This window comes from Dromiciops gliroides, chromosome 4 (genome assembly GCF_019393635.1).
Source record: "Dromiciops gliroides isolate mDroGli1 chromosome 4, mDroGli1.pri, whole genome shotgun sequence".
NCBI classification, from domain to species: domain Eukaryota; kingdom Metazoa; phylum Chordata; class Mammalia; order Microbiotheria; family Microbiotheriidae; genus Dromiciops; species Dromiciops gliroides.
The window spans coordinates 442,924,905-442,947,297 of record NC_057864.1 but is presented as its reverse complement, the minus strand read 5'-3'; the positions used below and the strand labels follow the sequence as shown (position 1 = coordinate 442,947,297).

Genomic DNA, 22,393 nt, shown 5'->3' with positions numbered 1-22,393 from the left:
ACCTATCCAGTTCTTGGAAATAATATGGAAGTGGTTGCTGTTGAAATGGATCTAAAAGGTATGTTTAACTACCTACTACCTACCAAGTACCTGAAATACAAAGAAAAAGCAAAAACAAACCTTGTCCTCAAGGAACTTCTATTCCAATGGGAGAGACATACGTTATACAAAGGAGTACATTAAAAAGACACCTGTACTTTTGCTACCACTTCTTATCATCTACTCCTTTCTGGTTTCCAACCCCACCACTCAATAGAAATTGTTCCCTCAAGGTTACCAACACTCTCTTACGTGCTAAATCTTCTGGCCTTTTCTCAGTACACATCCCACTCAGTGCTTCTGCAGGGTCTAACATTGTCCCACCCCTCCTTCCTGGATGCTTCTGTTCCCTTAGCTTCTATGATACAGTCCTCTTATAGTTCTTTTACTGTCTGGTTAAATTTCAGTCTCGTTTGTTGGATCATTATTTATCTTCCACCCCTCTAACTAGAGGTGTTTCCTACGGCTCTGTGGTTGGTCTTCTTTGTAATCTCAACTGGTCCCATTAACTTAACTATTATCTCCATGCAGATCATTTAACAAATGTATACCAGCCCTCATCTCTCTCCTGAACTACAATCATATATTGCCATCTGCCTGCTGGATATCTCCATCTGGGTGTCCCATCAGCATCTCAAACTCTGCATCCCCATAACTAGACCCAGTATCTTCAAACCCATCCTTCTGGTCAGAAAATCTCTTAACCTCAGAGTCATCTTTGACTTTTTTTCCTTTTTCATAAATCCCATGGCCAATTAGTTGCCGAGTCTTATGAATTCTACATGCCTGCACATGGCCTCTATCCTAGTTAAGATAATCATCTCTTACCTTGACTGTTACAAAAGTCTCCTGATAGGCCCCCTTGCTTCCAATCTCCCTGCCACAATCTGTTCTCCAAAGAGCTGTCAAATTAGTGATCCCATCCCACTTCCTACCCCCACTGCTCAAAACTCTAGAATGAAGTATAAATTCCATCTATAGTGACTCCCATCCACTTTTTTGGTCTTATTTTCTATTACACCCCTTCACACATTTTTCATTCCTATCAAAATGGCCAGCTACTTGTTCCCCATATGTGACATTGCATCTTGTGTCTCTACCCCTTTGTACAAATGGTCCCCATGTCTGGAAGACAGTCCTATGTCACTTCAACTCTTGCAAAATCTCTTGCTTCCTTAAAATTTCAACTCAGGTGCCAATTCCAACAGAAGTCTTTCCTGATGTATGATCTGCCAGTTAAATCAGCACTCTCCTTACTGAGGAAGCCCCACTAGGCTTCAATAGACGGCCAAGAACCCAAGAGTGGCTAGAAATCCTTGCACTAAGTGATCTCTAAGACTGGAACTGATATGGGATATTGTTGGATGAATGAATACCTTGATACAACATTTTTCGTGCTTTCTACTGTTACTAGAGATGTTAAGAGTGAAGCTGCCTGACCTAATTTGAATTTTGCCCTATAACTGAAATTTTCCTTGATCTATTCATGTTCCTATCTCATCCTCCTCAAAATTCAATTCAACAAAGATTTATTAGGCACCTACTATGTACCAAATGCTATGTTAGGTTAAAGGGCTACAAAGATTTGTAACGATTGGAATAACGCCACCTGCTGGATACTTACTGTAGAGGAGTTCTGCCCATGAAGGGAAGGTCTTTGAGGGCAAGACCAGGAGTCAGGAAGTGACGCGGGCTAGTGGGAGGAGGAAGGAAGAGACTGGCGCTCAGTCTCGGGCTTCTTTTCCTCTGGACTCTGGTGGAGAAGGGAGCTAAAAATGTGCTCTCCCTTTAATAGATAGAAATCTAGGCCTTTCTCTCTCTCTTTACCAAATTCTTATTCTCCTTAATAAATGCTTAAAAGTCTAACTCTTGCTAAAGCTTATAATTTATTGGCGACCACTCATTAGATATTTTAGACAGTTTAGCTAGAATTTTAGCCCTTAACAGATTTTTTTAAAAAGCTGTTGTGGAGCATAATTAGTATTGTTCTAGTAAGTCTGCATTTCATTTATAATGACATTTTCTCCATTTCCTCTTGCACTCCTCACTTCAGTGTGAATAATTGGAATTTACTAAGCACCTCCTGTATACTAGGCACTGTATCTTGGGGATACACAGAAAGCAAAAACACCGGATGTCTAAAGATAATAAAATGTGTCCTCCTTGAAAAGAAGCTGACATTGGCGGGTGGGGGGGGGGCAGGCGCGAGGGGCAAGGAGAGGGTAGACAGCAAGGAAGTGCATAGGTATATAAGTAATAATATAAAGAAATACAAGGTAGTTAAGTCCAAGGTAACTGGATTCCAAAAGCCCACCTGCATCAAGGGTAAAACATGAACCCAGATCTTTCTGACTGAGACCAGCTCTCTCTATATGACACTTTGCAGAGTAGGTGTTTCATATAGGTCCACTCTCATCTTTGCCATCTCCTTGGTGTGAGAGTAAGAACAAAGTCACAATCTCTAAGCCACTTTTTTATCTGTAAGTTATATATCACATACCTACCTCATAGGGTTGTTTTTGTGTATTTTAAAATTCTAAATGTGGGTTCTAATCTTTCTCCCCAGTTTGGGGGGAAACTGACTAAAATCACTGATAAACAAATTTAGGTTTTTTAAGGGTTTATTGAAATATAGTAAAAGAAAGAGAAAGATTGAGAACAGAGTTCCTATAACCTGGCGATATTAAACTTTCCTAGCTTCCACTTCTAAAATCCTCTGCCACCATGACGATCTCTTGCAGCCAAAGAGGCCGAGTTCAGCCTCCGCTGTTCCCCTCTGAGAAATGGGAGGTTCTTCTAGCTGAATGGTTCACTGGGCCCGAAGGTGGTCAAAGTTCAAAGTTGTTAACTTCTGAGAACAATTACTTTCTTAAGTACCAGCTAGAAGTGCTTACAATCTAGTAAGCAATCAACAGTCAGTTGCCTTATCTAATTCAATCAGTTTAAATCTCCAGGTGGGTCCCTAAGTATCAGCTAAATCCATTATCTTAACACATTGCCCCCTTTGTTTCTTGTAGGAACAGGGTGTTCCTTGATGAAACACACCCTATGCTAACAAACAACATGTAAATAGCAATATAGAAAAGGAAGAGAGAAAAGTTTTGTCCAGAGGGGAGGTCCCTTATGGATGAGACACTTTGACGTTGGTCTTGCAAAGGGAGGGCCTCTGCGGAGAGTACATGTTACAGATGATGTATATAATAACAGAAGGAGAAAAAAAACCAAACTATTCATGTAAAGTCTCTGAGCTCTTGTCTTCTTGGAGTGGTTGTCAGGTGTCAGGAGCAAAATGGACTCTGGTCTGGAATGCTGGATCCACTTCTTTAGCTGTTGAACTGCTGGATTTTTACTAATCCTTAGCATAGCATTGTCAATGATCAAATTAATTACATTCCATTACATTCCCCTCCTTTATATACTACAGGGTTGAGGTAGTTATGAAATCTATAACACTTCTTACCACCATGTGTCTGGATCAAAGCCAAATTTAGTAATGTGTTCATGACACCTGAAAATGTTATGGAAAGGTTATCATACCACATCTCATGGTTTGTGCTAGGCCATAGTTGGATGGATTCTGACCATGCCATCAGACTGAGTGAAAGAAAAAGAAAACAAGTTAAGTTAAACTAGGTTATTTTAGGAGGGAGAGAGGAAGAAACTGGACTGTGTCCAGCAATTGTGGTCTACATAGTTGCCAGCTTAAGCAAACCATGGACTTACGTGTACCCGTCTCTCTTCCTGTTGTACATATATTCTCTCCAGGGCCTGCATCAAGCTCATTGTAAGAGCAATTAGTCTCTGAAATGATAAGTTTCCATAATTCATAAATCTTATATTCACCAAAGACAGTGTGATGGTAAAAATGCATGTTATGCTGCATAAATGAGGATATACTTGTAATAGATACAATAATTCCAAACCATACCCAGAGTATAATGACATATAAATGATAAATGAATGTAAAAGCTGATAATATTAGACATTATTACATAATCCTCTCTGAGCAAGTAAACACATTATCTTATACATGAATTCTCTATCTAGTATGACAGTAACAGATACTTAAAGTGATAAACAATTTATCAAAAAGAAATAAGACTCCAATCATCAAGATTCAATATTCAATATGTTCATTGATAAACCAAGCAATAGGTTTCAATAACCTTTTTTTTAAACAGAATCCCATAAAAAAAAAAACTGACGGTTTTCTCAAAAAAAAAAAATTGTGATAGTTTCTGAGGCCCGATGGCCCCACAACATATACTTAAAATGTCTTTGAAAAGTCACTTAGTTTACAAAATTGAGTTAAAAAGAAAGCAAAAGAAACAAAAGTAAAAAAGCAAAAACAAAAAGCAAAATCCATTATCTTAACATTTTGAAGCTCAAATGAAATAATGTGTTGCAAGTACTTTGTAAATATTACAACACTATAAATTTCGTCATCATTATTACCGTTTCCTTTTAGAAGTCTCTTCAAAGAAGCCTTTCTTTATCCCACAATTTTTAGTGTTTCCTTATTCCCAAATAACTTGGCATTTGTTTGTATGTACACATGTATCCCCACAGAAGAATATAAGCTCTTTTACAGCAGGGTTGGTTTTTTGTTTTAGTTGTTTTATTCCCAGTGCTTTGTGCCTATGTCAATGAAGGGTAGTCTTATCAATGTGGGTTCTGTTCTTTAGCGGTGTAGTCTTCTGTCTTTGTGACTCTTGCCCTTGTCCTGTCCATATATCGTCCCTCACTCTGGCCATGTGAACAGCTCGTCTCCTTTTCTAGTCATACAGTTCACTAACAATCTCCTATGTGTAGCTCTTTTTAAGTGCAACTTGTCTAAGTGCAAAGGGACCTGGTCTAAGAGCCAACAAGACCTGCCTCTCACATCCTGACTGTCACAGCATTGCTCAGTGCCTCAAACTGCTAAATTGCAGAGAAGGTGCCGATCTGCATTGATAGAGATCCCTATGCTAATCCAATTATAGGCCCAGTCCCCATTCTCCATGTCCAATGTATACTCCTCTAAAATAGTGGTATTCCATGATTCATAGACATAGGCAAGTCATTTAACCTCTGTCTCCCTCACTTTCCTTAACAATAGAACGAGGATAGTAACAGCACCTGCCCACAGGGTTGTTGTGAGGATCAAATGAGATCATATTTGGGAAGAACTCTGCAAACCTTTCCTTCCCATAGAAAGGCTAGCTGCTGCTATTATATGGAAAACATCTCTAGAAAAAGACATTTCCAACAGAAGCTTGTCACTGAAAAATCACAATTCAAACAACTCACGTTGTACAGCATTTAAGGTTTTACATATCGTTTCATTTAGTCATTGAAAATGCGATATAATTTCCAAAATGGAGTCCAGGCCTACTTTCTTCTTCCTGTTCAGCTCTGGGCCTTCATTATCCATTTCTATCAACTCACATGTTTTTCTGTAGTAATGAAACAGTAGTGAACAGAGTAGGCACTTAACGAATGCAAGACAAGTTGATAAATATCTCCTTTTCCTTAATGATCAACTTTTTCTGACTTCCTCTCCAGGACATCCCCAGGAAAAGATTGCCCCTTCCCCCTCCCCTTTCCTGAGGCGGCTTGCCTCCCTGTTTTGAGGTGGTCACCGCAGCCAATCAGAGTAGTACAATGAACAGTGTCTCACTTTGCCTCATTGACCTGTTTGCCCATCTGTAAAATGAAGGGGTTGGGCTAATCTTGGGTGCACAGGCCCTAAGCTAAACACAGAACTAAAATTGTCTTCAATTCTGAAGACAAACATTCTTCTGAGAAGGCATCCGTAGGTTTCACCAGACTGTCCAAAATGGCTAAAAATCCCCAGCGCTTGATTATTTCTGAGGCTCCTTCTAGTTGTGAGGCTTTGGATTGACATGGGATACTGCTGGATGAATGACTTGATACAGTGTCTTGTTTGCTTTCAACTGTTACTAGAGAGGTCAAGAGTGAAGCCGCCTAACCTGATTTGAATCTTGCCCTTTAACTGAAATTTTCCTTGATCTAGTCACGTTCCTATTTTATCCTCCTGCTCAAAATTCAATTCAACAGACTTGTATTAGGCACCTACTATGCACCAAACACCATATCGGGTTCTAGGGCCTGTTTTTTGTCCTTCATTCTTGAAGAAGACCATGACGGATATTAAGACTTGCAGTGAATTGGAATTAAGTGAGAAAGGGCTGTTCAGAGTCACCAGTCTCAAGCTCTACTCCGGACCCATCTGGATCCTGTGGCAACTGGAGATGGCCTCAGACGTTTTAGGCTATTGGGGTTCAGTGACTAGCCCAGGGTCACACAGCTAGTAAGTGTCTGAGGTCACATTTGAACTCATGTCCTCCCAACTTCAGAACCAGCGCTCTTATCTACTGTGCCACCTAGCTGGGTTCTATGGCTACAAAGAAGGAAAAGGAGCTGTCATGGAGCATATTTTTCTAAAACTTTCTCTGCATTTTATCTATAATGACATTTCCCTCTTTTCCTCCTTACTTCAGTGTAAATAACTAATTTTGAAAAACCAATTTTCTAAAAAAGATTTCATTAAAAAAACTCATGCAACTTTTGGAATGTTGTATATTGAGAACAGCAGTAGAGCAGTTTGGTTGGAGAATATGGAGCGGAATGAATGTTTTAAAAGAAATGTTGGAGCCAGATTGTGTAGATTGAAAATGCCAGAATAATTTGTATTTATATTTAATGGGAAGCACTAAAGCTTCCTGAGTAGAGAAGTGATATGGCCAAATATGTGCCTTAAAACTCTCAATTTGGGGCAGCTAGGTGGCGTAGTGGATAAAGCATTGGCCCTGGATTCAGGAGGACCTGAGTTCAAATTCGACCTCAGACACTTGACACTTACTAGCTGTGTGACCCTGGGCAAGTCACTTAAACCTCATAGCCCTGAAAAAAACAAACAAAAAACTCTCAATTTGGGTACAATATGTGTAGTTGAGACCCTGATTAGTATTAGTCCAGTTGCCTCTGTAAAATTTGAAGGAAAATGTCCATAATTCATTTTTTAAAAATTTGAGCTTATTGTTTTAGTTAAATAAAATGCTTTAAAATTTTTTTTATGATGTTGGTTTTCCTAATATAGTAGTGTTAAAATGTTCATTGTAATTTTAAAAAATGATCCACCTTCAGTGATTTTGTGACTATCTGCATAAGGTAACATTTTTCCATTTTTTAAAAATTAACCCGAATAAAATCTCCCCAAATCATTAGTTTAAAATTATGTGGGATTTATCTGTTTTAAGAAAAAATGAAAACTTATATCTGAGTTGTCAAGATAACATATAGCAAAATTACATTAAGAACATAGTTTTAGGGAAAATACAATTAAACAGTAACTACAACCCAATAGAAAGGCATCAGATTGAGAGTCAGAGATCTCTGTTTAAATATTGGCTTTGCCTGGAGGAACTGTGGGACTTTGGTTGGCTGGTCAGTCACTGAGCCTCATGGGACCCTTGTTTCTTCGTCTATAAATGAGAGGCTGGATTAAATGATCCTTATGAGCCCTTGATCTATGGTTTAATTCAAATATACGCTGTCTCTGCCTTTCCTGAAGTAGCTTAACAACCTAAATATCTTTTAAACTCCTTGAAAGAGGATTAGGTATCCTCAGAATGATGATGATATCAGAGGTTACGATTTTTCTTCTTTATAAACAATTCTTAAAAAAAAAGATAGGAAGAATTTGGTTTGGAACTACTATGTGTTACGTTGTGATATTTGAGAATGTATGCTCTCAGATCTGATTCTACTTTTAGCCCAGCTTCACATGACCTTGTTTCTAGTGGAAGAGCCCAAGGCAGTTGTCTCTGTAATGTTAGATGGGAATGTCCAGAATTAAACCTATCAGAAGTGAAGTTCTCCATGTAAGGACTCCACAAAGGGCCCAAAATAGCTGGTTTGAAATCATGTTTACATTCTGCACATTTAAATTTCAAGCTGATGTCCCAGAGACTTCTCAAACTTAAGATGTCCAAAACAGAATACATTAATCTTTCCCCCAAAAACCTTGCCTCTCTTCCAAACTTTTTTATTTTGTCAAAGCCATAGCTTCAGCACGATCCTTGATAACTTACTTTCTGTTGCCCTACATATCCAATCCATGTGTCTTATTTGAAATCTTGCCACTTCTACCTCCATATCACCTCTTGAACCTGACTCCTCTCTAGTTACAAAGCTACCACCCTCATCAGCTGGCCCCTAGATTATTGCACCAGCCTCCTAACTGGTCTTCTTGGCTCAAGTCTGTCCCTTCTAGAGTACATCCCTGACCTTGCTACCAAAGTAATTTTTTCTTAAGTGGAGATCTAACTTTGTCATCCTCCCCTTCCTGGTAAACCTCAGTGACTTCCTATTGTTTCTAGTCTAAAATAAAAACTCTGTTTGGCTTTCAAAGCCCTTCATAGCATGTCTTCCAATGTTGTACATTAATTATTTCATTTCCTGCCTCTGCACCTTTGCACACCTTGTTCCCTATGAGTGTGTTGCACTCCCCTCCTCTCTGCATCAGGAATCCTTTTCAAAATGCTCAAGTACTACTTTCTACCTGGAACTGTTCTTGGCCTTCCTCCCAAACTCCTTTCTTTGTATTTTAACTCATTTGTATTCAGCATATATAGGTATGCATGTATAGATATGTGTGCCTCTAAGTCTATGGATATACACGTGTGACAGTGACCTCCCTCCTGTCCTTTGTACAAGACACTCCATATCTTGACACCCAGCATTTTCTCTGGCTGTCCCCCATGCCTGCAGTTCCTTCCGTCCCCATATGTACCCTCCAGATTTCCCTGGCCTCCTTCAAGTCCCAGCCAAAATCCCACTTTCTATAGGAAGCTTTCCCCAAATACCTCTTATTCTGGTGCCTTCCCTCTGTTGATTATCTCCAGTTGATATTGTACATGGTCTGTACATAGTTGTTTAGGTCCTTGAGGGCAGGGACTGTTTCTTCTTTTCTTTGTATACTCCGTACTTGGCACAAAGTCAGCACTTATAAATGAGCCTCCACTGACTGACATTTACTTGTTTCTCCCTTTGGAATGTAAGCTCCTTGAAGAGGAATTCTTTGTTTTTGTATCCCCAGTGCCCGGCCAATAAAGTGCCCAGCATAAAGTCAGCACTTAATAAAGTGCCTTGTTTCCTGATTGTACGTAAAGAGTAGAGCCTTTAAAATGTCTCTTAACGGGCAGCTAGGTGGCGCAGTGGATAGAGCACCGGCCCTGGAGTCAGGAGTACCTGGGTTCAAATCCGGCCTCAGACACTTAACACTTACTAGCTGGGTGACCCTGGGCAAGTCACTTAACCCCAATTGCCTCACTAAAAAAAAAAATAAAATAAAAAAAAATAATAAAATGTCTCTTAACATTGCTGCACAAGGGATATTCTTTAAAATTAAGATGGGCATGAAAGTTTTCCAGTTAAGAGGCATTGTTGTGTCTCAGGTTGAATTCTGATTTTTTAAATTGTGAAACTATATTATATAGACAGAAGAAATCTCAGACTTTTTGAATGCTAAATAACTATAGTTTAGGGGGCAGCTAGGTGGCACAGTGGATAAAGCACCGACCCTGGATTCAGGAGTACCTGAGTTCAAATCCGGCCTCAGACACTTGACACTTACTAGCTGTGTGACCCTGGGCAAGTCACTTAACCCCCATTGCCCGGCCAAAAAAGAGTAAAAAAAATTTTAAATAAAAAAATAACTATAGTTTAAAATTGCCTGTGAAACATTTACTATGGGTATTAGCACCAGCCTGACTTGATTAAAGTTTGTTAATTTGGGCTCTGCCAGTTATGTTTTTTCAAACTTGTGATTTTTGGGAGACAAGAAAGGAAATTATAGACATTAGCCCTATTTCCTAATTCAGTTACAACCTGCTATATTTATAGCTCCTTCTTTTTTTTTTTGCTGCTTTACCTTACATCCCTTCTCAGTATCACACTTATTGAACTTCTTGCCAGACACTCAGAAAAGAACTGTGAAACACAGTTGGCCTCTATTTCATTCTTTTTTTTTTTAAATGAGGCAATTGGGGTTAAGTGACTTGCCCAGGGTCACACAGCTAGTAAGTATTAAGTGTCTGAGGCCATATTGGAACTTAGGTACTCCTGACTCCAGGGCCAGTGCTCTATCCACTGCGCCACCTAGCGGCCCCCATTTCATTCTTAGTCCTCCATGCCTGAGTCTGTTTTATTGATAGGGACGCTCCTCCCTCTCAACTATACGCGATTGTCCCCAGTTTTGCGATGCATTGTCAGGTCTGTGGATGGCACACGCGGCTGCCCATTCATTTTCTTTTTATTTATCCAGGAGGGAATCTTTTTAAAATTAGCCCTTCCTTGACAAACCGTGCATTTCGGGGGGCTCTGGTCTCACTCAACAAGGCCACCAACCAATCCTTCCTTTAAGAGTTAGTCCTTCCCTGCCCGACCACCGTCCCTGACTGTCTAACCAGGTGAACAGTATGGTACGGAACTCTTAAGTGAGAACTATAATGGGCTGCAAGGAGAGGGGCCCCTAGCCACCCACGGGCAGTTGCCGCACGGGCCCGGCGCGGACGCCAGAGGCTGTCAATATCAACTTCCTGGGTCTGCCTTAGAACTGGCGTGCCTATGGCCTTACCCCTGATCTCTCAGCCCTACATGTCATGTAGCAGGCGATGACAGGGGAAGCCGAAAGACCCCCTATAGCATCCCTGTGGAATCAGTAAACAAAAGTGGCCGTCTGCAGCACGTGGGAGGGACAGGAAGGGAAGGTCCGCCGCAGCCATCTTAACTACGGGCAAACACAAACAGGTCGGCGTCCCTCGGCTTCTTTGCGCAAGCGTAGCATGAAGGCTCTCCACCTCCCCGTGCACGCGCTCGTAGCTCGCTACTCTCGCGAGAGGAGCGAGATTTATTCCTACGTACCGGGCCGTGCTGCTTATGGCGGCGCTGGAGAGGGGGCGCTGAGCTGTTGGGGTGAGTATGACCTCGGGACCCCGTTGGGAGCGGGAGGGTACCGGGCTAGGGACAGAGGACCAAACTACGACTCAGGGGAGGGACTATTGGGTCGAGAATGGGGACCCCCCCAGAGCTCTAAGGGGGAGGCCCCTCCCGTTTTTCCGAGCCCGGTGTCTGGGGCTTTACCACCCTCTCGGAGCCCAACCGCCTGGACCACGCACCGGGCTGGGGAGCTGCGGCTGGGGAACCGGGGTCGGGCGGGGGGAGGGGGCGGCATAAGTGGGGGTGGGGGGCGAAGATGGAGGCTCCGACCGCAGCCAAGATGGAGGCAGAGGGTGCGGGGCTCGGACGCAGAGGCTGCTGGGAACTGTAGTCCCGCTGCCAACCCCCTCTGCGGCCTGGCCTAAGAACTGGAACTACAAGTCCCGGCGGGCGGGGGCGGGGGGAGCGGCGCGATCCTTTGTGTGACTGGGAGCGGCAGCGGCAGCTGAGATGGGGCCCGGTACTGGACTGGATCCGGCTCCGCTGGTCCCAGCATTGTACCCACCCGGGGACCAAACTACGAGTCCCAGAGCGCAGTGCGGCGGCGGTGCCTTCCCTTTGTGTGGCAGCGGAGCCCCCGCCCGAGCTAGGGGGCCGCTACCACCTCGCCCCCTCCTGCGGTGAGCCGGGGAGGCCGAGGCGGCTGAGGCTGTGTGCTTCCCGTTCCCCCGGAGCACTTTCCGGGCCGGGCCGGGGCCCTAGGCCGGCTCACCGGAACTCCCCGGGCACGTGGTCCCCGCCCCTGTCACCTGTGCGGGGGGCGCTTCTGCATTCTTCCCGCTTGGGGCTTATGGTTGGCCGCGGCCGCTGTGGTGCCAAGAGCGCGGCCCATGTTGTGCAAGAGCGGCCTAGCTTCGTCATTCTTCCCGCAGCTGGGCCTCCCGGAGCTTCGACTCCGCGGGGGCCGGCGGCGTTTGGACTGTCCCTCCCCTAGTGGCCGTCTTACCAGGAAATCGGCTTAATGCCTCCGGTTCTTGTTTTTATATCTATCCTTGCTCTAACGCGGAGGTGGTCCTGCCTAGCAAAACTCGTTCTGGGCTTGGGAAGTACTCCAAGACATTCCCTTACTTCGTTTTCCCATTCCCCACGTCTTAGTTAGGCAAATCTAGCCTGACAAATCTCTGGCAGTTAATTACCTTGTAACAGTGTATCTTAAAAGACTTTGCATCCCCCACCCCCCATCCCCATTTAAGAGGAGACAAATTGTGGCCTGGGACCGTGAGGAATATTTTTTCAGAGAACCTTGGAATTTACTAATTACTGAATGGAAGTTGGTGGGAATAAACTAAAGATCGGCCCGTTTAAATGCTGGCCCCATTCCTGGTAACGACGCCCTCTGAATAAGGTAACGAGCAACTAAAACTCCGTTCATCGGCAAAAATATATCTATATGAACACATATGTCTCTATATTTATTGGGGTGTAGACAAGCTGTCGACAAAATACTTAAGTACAATAGTTGTGGTCTTTGGAAGCTAACCAGAGATTTAAATGTCAGCACATCGGAAAAACCTATATTACAGCATTGTTTTCTTTTTGCTTTCTTTGAGCCTGATTACAGAAATAAATGGATGATTGGGTCTTAAGTATTTGGTTTTGCAGCTGCTCTGGATGCTTAGCATTGGGACGGATATTTATAGCAACTGAGTTAAAAAGTAAAGTATCTGACTGAGACCCAGAAGATAGGTTTTCTTTTTTTCTTTTTTAACTGTCTTAAGTTTGACCTCTAAAAGGCGTGGTTTAAAAGTGCAGCCACATTTTAGTGAAAGAGAAGAAAAGATTACCGTGGTTTTCTCTCACTTTCCTCACCGCACACCCCAAAAAACTTTAGGCCATAATTTTAAGTGGCCAGACTGAGATAGAAAAATGCCCTTTGGATTAATGCCTCTTGTATTAACTCTTTGGAAAGTATATTATAAAATGAAGTTTTTAATATGTGTTCTTTAAAAAGCACATTTTAAAGAGTTGATTATCCACTCCTATTTCCTATCTTCACATAAAAATTGAACATCAAAGTTCACCAAATCTGAGGGACCTGATTTCAAAGAGGAGAATCCTTTTTGAAAGATTCCTTCATTGTTCCCAGAGCATGTGTCATCTCTTATGGCTTCCTCCCTCCTCATGTTATCATATACATAAGTGCTTGCTTTCTGTGTAAATGTTTTTTGTTTTTGTTTTTGTTTTTTGCGGGGCAATGGGGGTTAAGTGACTTGCCCAGGGTCACACAGATAGTAAGTGTCAAGTGTCTTAGGCCGGATTTGAACTCAGGTACTCCTGAATCCAGGGCCGGTGCTTTATCCACTGCGCCACCTAGCCGCCCCTGTGTAAATGTTTTAAGTGGTGAAATTTCTACAGTGAGATAAAGCATTTTATCTTCAGCATGTTCCTTTTTCTTTTCTTTCTTTAAAGACATTTCTCTGTCTTGTTAGGTTGTTTAAAATAAGGCTAAACAATTTCTCCCTTCTTGCTATTTCTGTTTTTTCCAGTTTCTGCTTAATTGACTTTTATCCCCCTAATTCTTGCCCACCTCTCTTGAAGTATTCTCAGAAGTTCCCAGAGGTCTACATATTTCATAATGAGCCTTAAATTAAGTAGAATATTCTAGATTAATCTTAATTAGAGGGCCCATGATATATCCTTTTTACTTAGGAAATATCAGTCTTTCTGTCCAAAGGTGAATTACTGTTGGTGTGATTTAAAAACATCTGGTCTGTGACCAGAAATTTCCACGCTGTACCTCAGTTTGCTTTCACAGCCAACAGTGAACTTAGTGCTTGAGAGTGCCTTTAGAGGCAGCCAGGTGGCACAGTCAGCATGGACTTAAAGTCAGGAAAACAGAAGTTCAGACACTGCCCAAGACACTTACTTAGTAGCCGTGAGACCCTGGACAAGTCACTTTACATAGTGGAGCTTCACTATCCCATTTATAATAAAATGAAAATAATACTTGCAATCTACTTCACAGGGATTTGTGAGGATCAAATGAGTTAACACGTGAATTGCATTGTAAACCTTAAAATGGTATATAAAACCTATTATGTGACCTGCTCGGGCCATTTATATTTAGTAGCAGATTTAAGATTTGAATTCAAGCTCTCAGATTTCCAAACCCAGTGTTTATTGATTATATACTACCCTGCTTTTCTCCTTATCTAACTCTATAATTCTCTCTTCTCCACCCCATTTTTAAGGAATATTTTTTCATTGGGGTGAAAGGAGCCTTTCTAAAATCAACTAATTTAGTATTTATAGAGGGTATCAGATTTATGGTCTCTAAAATTGGGAAGGGGGATGGAAAAGCTTTTCAGTGTTATCACCTTACCCTATGCAAGGTGTCCCTTTTCTTTTGTGAACTTTCTTGTCAAAACAGTGTGAGAGGCAGTTGTACTGATAGCCTGGGTAGATGTGTTTCATGGTAACAGCTCTTCATTTAAATGGAGTGTTGGCTTTACATTTGGCTAAATCCAGGTTCCTAAACTAGATAAAACTATTGCTGTTACCCATTTGAGTCTTTCTCCTTGACACCCCCCCCCAACCTCCCCCATCAGTGGAGGGGGAAAAACTGCTTTCTGTGAAAGGCCTGAGAAGATTGTGGACTGATTCATTAATTCTCCCTAAGTGATTGCCATACAAATAGTATCCAGAGTTAAATTAACTGGGGTTATGCTTAATAAGAAATTAAAATGTCATCTTTTTAATAGAAAATAAGATTCTTGCTTATCTTGGTTTGATTCAAGTAAAGTAATTTAACCTGTAACTTCTTTAAAAAGTGGTAATAATGGGAAAAGTTTTAGAGGTAATGTTTTCCAGAATGGTAGCATTTTTTAATTGAGGAAAATGGGCTGATGGCTATTAGTAAAACACTTCTTAGGTACATAGTCTTTCATTATTTTGCATAATGTTCTTTGTGTGAGTTTATGTTCAGAATCAGTGTTGGAACTCAAAACCAGTTTTTAAAAACAATCTACTGAGAATGAAATATGTGTGGCAGATGAAGATTGATATTATTGTATTGGCATAAATGTGTATCCAGTGAAGACAAAATGTCAAATCTCCTATAAAGGTGCTATAAAACATTAAGCCATTTCCTTGGTAAAATGGAGATGAATTTGTTGCTTAGTGAATTTTAATGAGTGAGACAAAACAAGTTTCACTAATGCTCAAGACTGGTTCTGTATTAATCTTGGCCTTGGGTTTCAGGTCCTTTATTTCCATTTGGATGGTCACTGACAAGTGTGAAATTTTCAAATAACAGCACCCCAAATTGGATTAATCCTGTTCAAGCTATGTGGGATTTTAACAGGCCTTCAATTGTTATTTTCTATCATACAGTCTTGGCCTTTGCTGTTGCATTATTATTCAAGGTTGCAGTTAAACAAATTACCAGACTAACCCTTACTAAACTGGGATTACTGCTCCCCCACCCCTTTTACAACTAAGACCTCCCGTAGTAAGAACCATACATAGCACCTCCCCAAGGTACATGTTCCCGGGAGAGTGCTGGATGAAATGAGGGAACTTGGTTTCAAATCCCATCTCGGCTCTTTACTACTCATGTGATTTTAAGCAAGTCATTTAACTTCTCTAGACCTCAACTCCTATTCTCTAAAATTACAGTGTTAGCCTAAACGACCTCTAAGTTTCCTTCAGTCTCAAATTCTGTGCTGCTGTCGGTTAAAAAGTTTTTCCTTTGTATCTTTGAAGGCAGCTGTCTAGTTTCCCTTGTCTTTCCCAAGCTGAACCTCTCTAGCTCCTTCAACTAGGTCATATAGACTAAGATCATGTTCACTTTGGCTACCATATCACACTGGGGGACTCTGGAGTTTGCAATCCTTTAAAACCTTCAGGTCATTTTCTTAACAGGACTTGCACAGCTGGTGTTTTGATCTCAGTGTGTGACTTTGTATTTATTCATATTAAATGTAATTTTCTTCAATGTTTCCCTTCTCCTCCCAATTATTCTAGCCTCTTGATCTTTTTGGATCCTACCTCTGTCAATACACCATGGAGTGTTTTGGAAATAGCCCAGGCTGGAATTATGACTTGCTTGTGACCCTCTGAAGGTGACATTTCCCTGTCTCTGAGCCTCAGTTTCCTTATCTACAAAGTTAGTCTAAATGACCTCCAAGGTTCATTCTAGTTCTAGCATTATATTGTCTTCAGAAATGAAAAACAGGCTATTTATGCCTTTGCTCAAGCAAATAAAAATGTTCAGGGCAGCTAGGTGGCACAATGGATAGAGTACTGACCCTGGAGTCAGGAGAGACACTTATTAGCTGTGTGGCCCTGGGGGCCCCCCCCCCAATTTTTTTTTTTTTTTAATAACGAACAGACTAGATTCCTGGGCAATTTTTTTTGTGTAGCCCACATACTTCCATCTTGTCCACAAAGGATTTCATGAGAAATTTTGTCAAGTATTTTGCTGTTAAATGGGCTTTTTGTCTCTTAGAGCAATTTTGAGTGTCTTTGATTCCTAAAATTAAGGTATTCTGTTAATATCAAAATGTTATATAAAAAGATACTGAGTTTATCTTGTATTATTTTTTTTCCTTTTGGTTTTTTTGTTTGTTTTGTTTTTTGGTGAGGCAATTGGGATTAAGTGACTTGCCCGGGGTCACATAGCTAGTAAGTGTCAAGTGTTTGAGGCCAAATTTGAACTCAGGTCCTCCTGACTCCAGGGCCAGTGCTCTATCTACTGCGCCACCTAGCTGCCCCTATCTTGTATTATTAGATAATGAAGATGTTATACAGAAAAAAAGTTAATGAGTGAACTTTAAAAAAAGATAGTAAACAAACTTAAAACTTCAGGCTATGGATTATAGTTGTCCCAGTAGCAGTTGTATATTAAATATTATACCATATTGTCCTTTATACCAATACACCATTTAAATATAGCAAGATGAGATATGATCAATTATTTTAAAACTTAAGTGAACTTCAGAGAATAAGCTACTGTATCTGAAGCCTTTTGAATTTAAGACCCTAAGGAAGGAAGCTTCTCTACATTTGAAAGAGTAACCATACTCACAAATACTAAATGTATGTCTTTTTTGGTTTTGTTTATTTTTAAAAGAATATAAATACTTGCCAGGTATATAGAACTGTATTGTACAGTGTGAAGTTAAAAGGGATGGATGGAAAGAAAGTAGGAGCCTTGCTTTTCAGGAGCTTGGGGTCTGACCAGAGAGACAAGATGTAAACATGAAATGGTTAATTAACAGTACAAAGCATCATATAATTTAGTACCAAAATGAGTAATACAGAAAATGAATGTTGATAGTTCGGAGGAGAGGAGGAGCTCTTATGTGGATTGGATCTTGATGGTTTTGAATAGATGGGGTTATAGTGAAAAGAGCACTGTATTTAAGGCAGCTTGGTGGAACTTTAGATAGACTCCTGGGCCTGGGGTCCAGAAGACCTGAATTCAAATTTAGCCCAAAACACACAAGTTATCTACCTCTGCCTTAATTTCCTCATCTGTAAAATGAGATGATAACAGCATCTTACTCACTGGGTTGTTCAGAGGAGATGTTTACAAAGGACTTAGCACAGTGCCTACTATGTAGTGGGTGCTGTATAAATGTTAGCATCATCAACAGATCTGGGGTCAGATCCAAGTTCTTCCATTTATTTGCTATATGACTTTGGACAAGTCACTTAAAACTCTGGACCTGTTTCCTCATTTATATAATGAAATGAATGGTTGGACTTGATGGCCCTCAAGGTTTTTTCCAGTTCAAAATCTGTCCTCTCAAAGGAATACCTCTAGGAAAGAAGCACATGCACAAAGAAAGAAAATAACAAAGGGGCAATTTCATAGAAACTTGGGAAGACTTTTATGAACTGATTCAGAGTAAAGTAAGCCAAACTAGGAAAACTTTTACAATAACCCTAAAGGAAAACAGTTCTGAAAGACTTATGGACTCTGAATCATCACAATTCAAAAGGACTAATGCTGAGCTATGCTACAGAATAGGGCAGACACAGACAAATTGGGGATTTTTTTACTCCTAACTAATATACTTTAATTGCAGGGGGGCATTTTTTTCCCCTTTCAATTTTGGAATAGGACTAAGAAAGAAAAAAGGTAGAAACAGAATGTTTCAGGGGGAGGGAAGTCACCTGAATAAGGCTGGTTGGACTAGCAGGAGAACAGGTCTCACTTTAAATGAGACCACATTATGATTTAGTTTCAGAATAAATGTCCATCAAGATAAATCTGGATTTATGATCACTAATGGTAACATTCAAAATCTCAAGTTTCCCAAGGGCCATTGGTCACCAGCATTTTTTTTCTTTTTTTACCATTCATATCGATTAGTTAATTTCCCCAGATTCTTGGTAGCTCTTTAACCTTTTCATAAATTTTTTTGTTCCTTTAAAATCCTCTCTGAAGTCAAATCAGTTCTTTTGTGTTCTTAATCTAACTTCACTGGGATACTTTCAAGTGGGTGGACTAGTGCACTCTCTCTACCCATAATCCTGGGAAGGAAAAGAAAGGGAGGGTGCTTAAATTGTTACCAAGGCCTTTAGCATAACTATTTAGCTGGCTTTTTTATCGAAGTTTAATTGGCATTTGTTTAGCTCCTACTAAGTGCCTTGTAAAATAGGATAAATTGATGGGGGTGAGTACCTGGAATTGAGTTTTCTTTTGTAAGTTTAAATTGATTGGGGGGGGGCGGGGGAGGCTGGTACTGAAGAAAACATTCTTTGTTGTTTATTGTTCAGTCCTTTTCAATCTTGTCTGACCAGTGACCAGATTTGGGATTTTCTGGCTCATTTTCCAGATGAGGAGTTGAGGCACACAGGGTTATGTGACTCATACAGGGTCAAACAGTGTGGGTCAGATTTGAAATCAGGAAATTTAGTTTTTTGACTCTAGGCCTTCTACTCTATCCACTGTGCCATCCAGCTGTCACTTGTCAAAGAGGCATCAGGGAACCCCAGAGAAACCCAAGGGGGTTGGGGTTCAGGTTCACATTCCAATCCCGCTCCTAAATAGCTAAAATGCGTTTTTCTAAAAGTCTCTCAAATCCTTATTTCAGTATAATAAAGCCCTTCTCAAACACCTTTCCATACTCCAAACCCTTTGTCACTCAACACGATCACTACAAAAGAAAATAAACTTTTTTAAAAATCCATTCTCCTATCTCTACGTACTTACACCTCTCAAATTTTTCCTACTGTCACGGGAGTAGTCTAAGAAGTCTAAGACCCCCCCACCCCCAAAGAGGATTTAGAAACATTCTCCTCCCTGAACAGAAGGAAGGCAAAAGCTCCACTGGAAAACTGGAAAGTTCCCTTTTGGGGTGGGGTGAGGCAAGCTTGGGTGCTTGTATTCCTGAGAGTCTAGGGGGATTTTTTGGAAATGGTCTGACCTTTGGGGTTATCTCTGTCTCCTAGCTCCTTCAGGTAGTAGCCATACCTAATTGACTTTCCTGCTACAAAATTTATCTCCCCTTTTTAGGTGTCTCTGTCATGATATCTAGTTGGTCAATCTAAACTTTAATAGTCCCTTGAGTCTTCAAGATGTCCGTCTTGTTATCTGGTCATCTTTGGTTTTGCCTCTCACTGGAGAAACTTCTGATTTATCCTAAGCCCCATGTCACCTGCCAACTTTGAAATGAACATTCCTTTTTACATTCTTGATTGTTCATTAAGTCCAACTCATTTCTCAATTTTCTACTGAATCTCCCTTGTACACATTTCCTTATGCAGTAATACCTCTATCACTCTCTGAGAGGAACTCGGTGATGTGTCAAAAGTTCGTTTATTGTTACCCAATGTGCAGCTGGTGGGTGCAAGGAATGGAGGTTCCCAGGCCTCGTTTTAACCCCTAGTCCCTAAGGTGAATGGACCCTCCCATTTTTCATCACTAGTCGATTACTCAAGGGTTACCATCTACTCACAAAAACTAGCTAAACAGAACTCAGTATTCCTAACCCTAATTTCCATAATTATTCTTTGGGTTCTTAGCCAATGGGGGAGGTGACACAAGGACATTTCTTCAGTCTTCCCTTATATGGACACAGCCCAGGAGAGGACCTTATTGAGACCAGCTCAGGGCTAATTGAACCATGTGATCTTGCTTTGCTGGAGGGGAAGGAGGGGGATTGAAACCTTTGTCCTCAGACAGGTCCTGAGAAGTGTAATTTGAATGGTTGCTGTTTTATCCTTATTGAGAGGAGACCATTCCCCTTCCTCACACTGTCCTAGAAGGTGAGAGAGGTTTTTGGAATTTACCCTTAATCTGCAAGCCTCCGAAATCGAATCTAAAAAGATATTTTAGTAGTTACCATAATTTGGACATTTGGAGTTTTAAAATATTTTAAAAAACTAAGGCAGGGCAGCTAGGTGGCACAGCGGATAGAGCACTGGCCCTGGAGTCAGGAGGACCTGAGTTCAAATCCGGCCTCAGGCACTTGACACTTACTAGCTGTGTGACCCTGGGCAAGTCACTTAACCCTCATTCTCTCTCCCCTCCCCCCCCCCCCAAAAAGTTAAAAATACCAAGGCAGAGACGCATTGGCAGGCTGGCCACAGGGACCAGTTCAGTTACCTGCTTTTTAAATTTAGGTACATTGGGTTGGTTTGAGGAGGGGGGGAGAATCCTTAAATTTTATGTGATCACCATTGTCTGTTTTCTCTTTTGTGGTTCTCTGTCCCTCACTTAGTTGTATCTTGACACAGTGCCTGACACCTATTAAGCTCTTAATAAAAGCTTGTTTCCTTCTTGACATCTTCTCCCTATCCATAGTTCTTCAAGATAATATCTTTGTTTCTCCAACCTATTTATTTTTTTTTTACATATAAGGTATTTTATTTTTTCCGTTACATGTAAAGATAGTTCTCAACTTTTTTTTATACAAGCTTTACAATTTCAGATTTTTCTCCCTCCCTCCCCTAGACAGCAGGTAATCTCATATAGGTTATATCTATACACACATAATAACATTAATCCTATTTCTGCGTTAGTCCTGTTATAAGAGAAAAAATCAGAGCAATGATGAAAAACTTCAAAATAGAAAAAAAAAAACAACAGCACCAAAAACAAAAGAAATAGTATGGTTCATTCACCATCTATACACCACAGTTCTTTTTTTTTTTTCTTGGATTTGGAGATCCTCTTCTATCATGAGTTCCCTGGAACTCTTCTGTACCATTGCATTGTCTCCAACCTATTTATGATGTTCCCCTTACAGTACTGGATCATTTTGGAGCTTATTTTTGTATAGGATGTGAGATAATGGTCTGTACTTTGTGTCTGCCAGACTGCTTTCCAGTTTCCCCACTAATTTTTGTCAAAGAATGAGTTATAAAGCCACTAATTTGGATCTTTGCATTTATTAAATACTAAGCTACAGTCGTTGCTTTGCTTCTGTGTAACACTGGCCTTGCTGTTCTTCACACACAACACTCCACCTCTCAACTTTGCCTTTTCTTGTTTTTGTGTTTTTTTGTTGTTTTTTTGTTTTTTAGTGAGGCAATTGGGGTTAAGCGAGTTGCCCAGGGTCACACAGCTAGTAAGTGTTAAGTGTCTGAGGTCTGATTTGAACTCAGATACTCCTGAATCCAGGGCCAGTGCTCTATCCACTGCGCCACCTAGCTGCCCCAACTCTGCCTTTTCACTGGTTGTCTCCCACACTGGAGGCTTTCTCTCTTTGCCTCTTTTTTTTTTTTTTTTTTTTTTTTAGTGAGGCAATTGGGGTTAAGTGACTTGCCCAGGGTCACACAGCTAGTAAGTGTGTATTAAGTGTCTGAGGCCGGATTTGAACTCAGGTACTCCTGACTCCAGGGCCGGTGCTCAATCCACTGCGCCACCTAGCTGCCCCTCTCTTTGCCTCTTACCTCCTGGCTTCCTTGAAATACCTCAAAACTTGGCTCAAGTCTAACCAGATATTCACACACCGCACTGGCAATCCATTCCTTCTGAGATTACCTTCCATTTAAACTGCTTATAACTTAAGTGTCTCTCACTTTAGAATGTGGTTTCCTCAAGGGCAGGAACCATGTTTTTGCCTTTATATAACAACATAGTTCTTGTCACATGGTAAACACTTAATAAATGTTTAACTGACCAGACTAGTTCCCCTACCACCATTTCCTCCCTGCAATCCATTGTTGCTCAGTCATTTCAGCAGAGTCTGACTCTTCAGAGCTCCATTTGGGATTTTTTTGGCAAAGATAAAGGAGTGGTTTGTCATTTCCTTCTCTGGTTCATTTTACAGAGGAGGAAACTGAGGCAAACAGGGTTAAGTGACTTGCCTAATTCCTTGGCACATACTTTTCATTCCTGTGGCACTGGCCTCCTGGTTGTTCACTGAACAAGACACTCTGTGGCCATATTCTC

General features: G+C 41.0%; 1 protein-coding gene across 3 annotated transcripts in view; it reads left to right on the top strand.

Annotated features, from left to right (window-relative positions):
• The first annotated feature begins 10,881 nt into the window (after window positions 1-10,881).
• The window catches only part of CSDE1 (cold shock domain containing E1), a 50,408-nt gene continuing 38,896 nt past the window's right edge, over window positions 10,882-22,393 (top strand). For all 3 annotated transcript variants that reach the window (XM_044000204.1, XM_044000203.1, XM_044000202.1), the window contains exon 1: window positions 10,882-11,019. The gene's annotated coding sequence lies outside the window, so the exon portion shown is untranslated. The remainder of the gene's footprint in view (window positions 11,020-22,393) is intronic.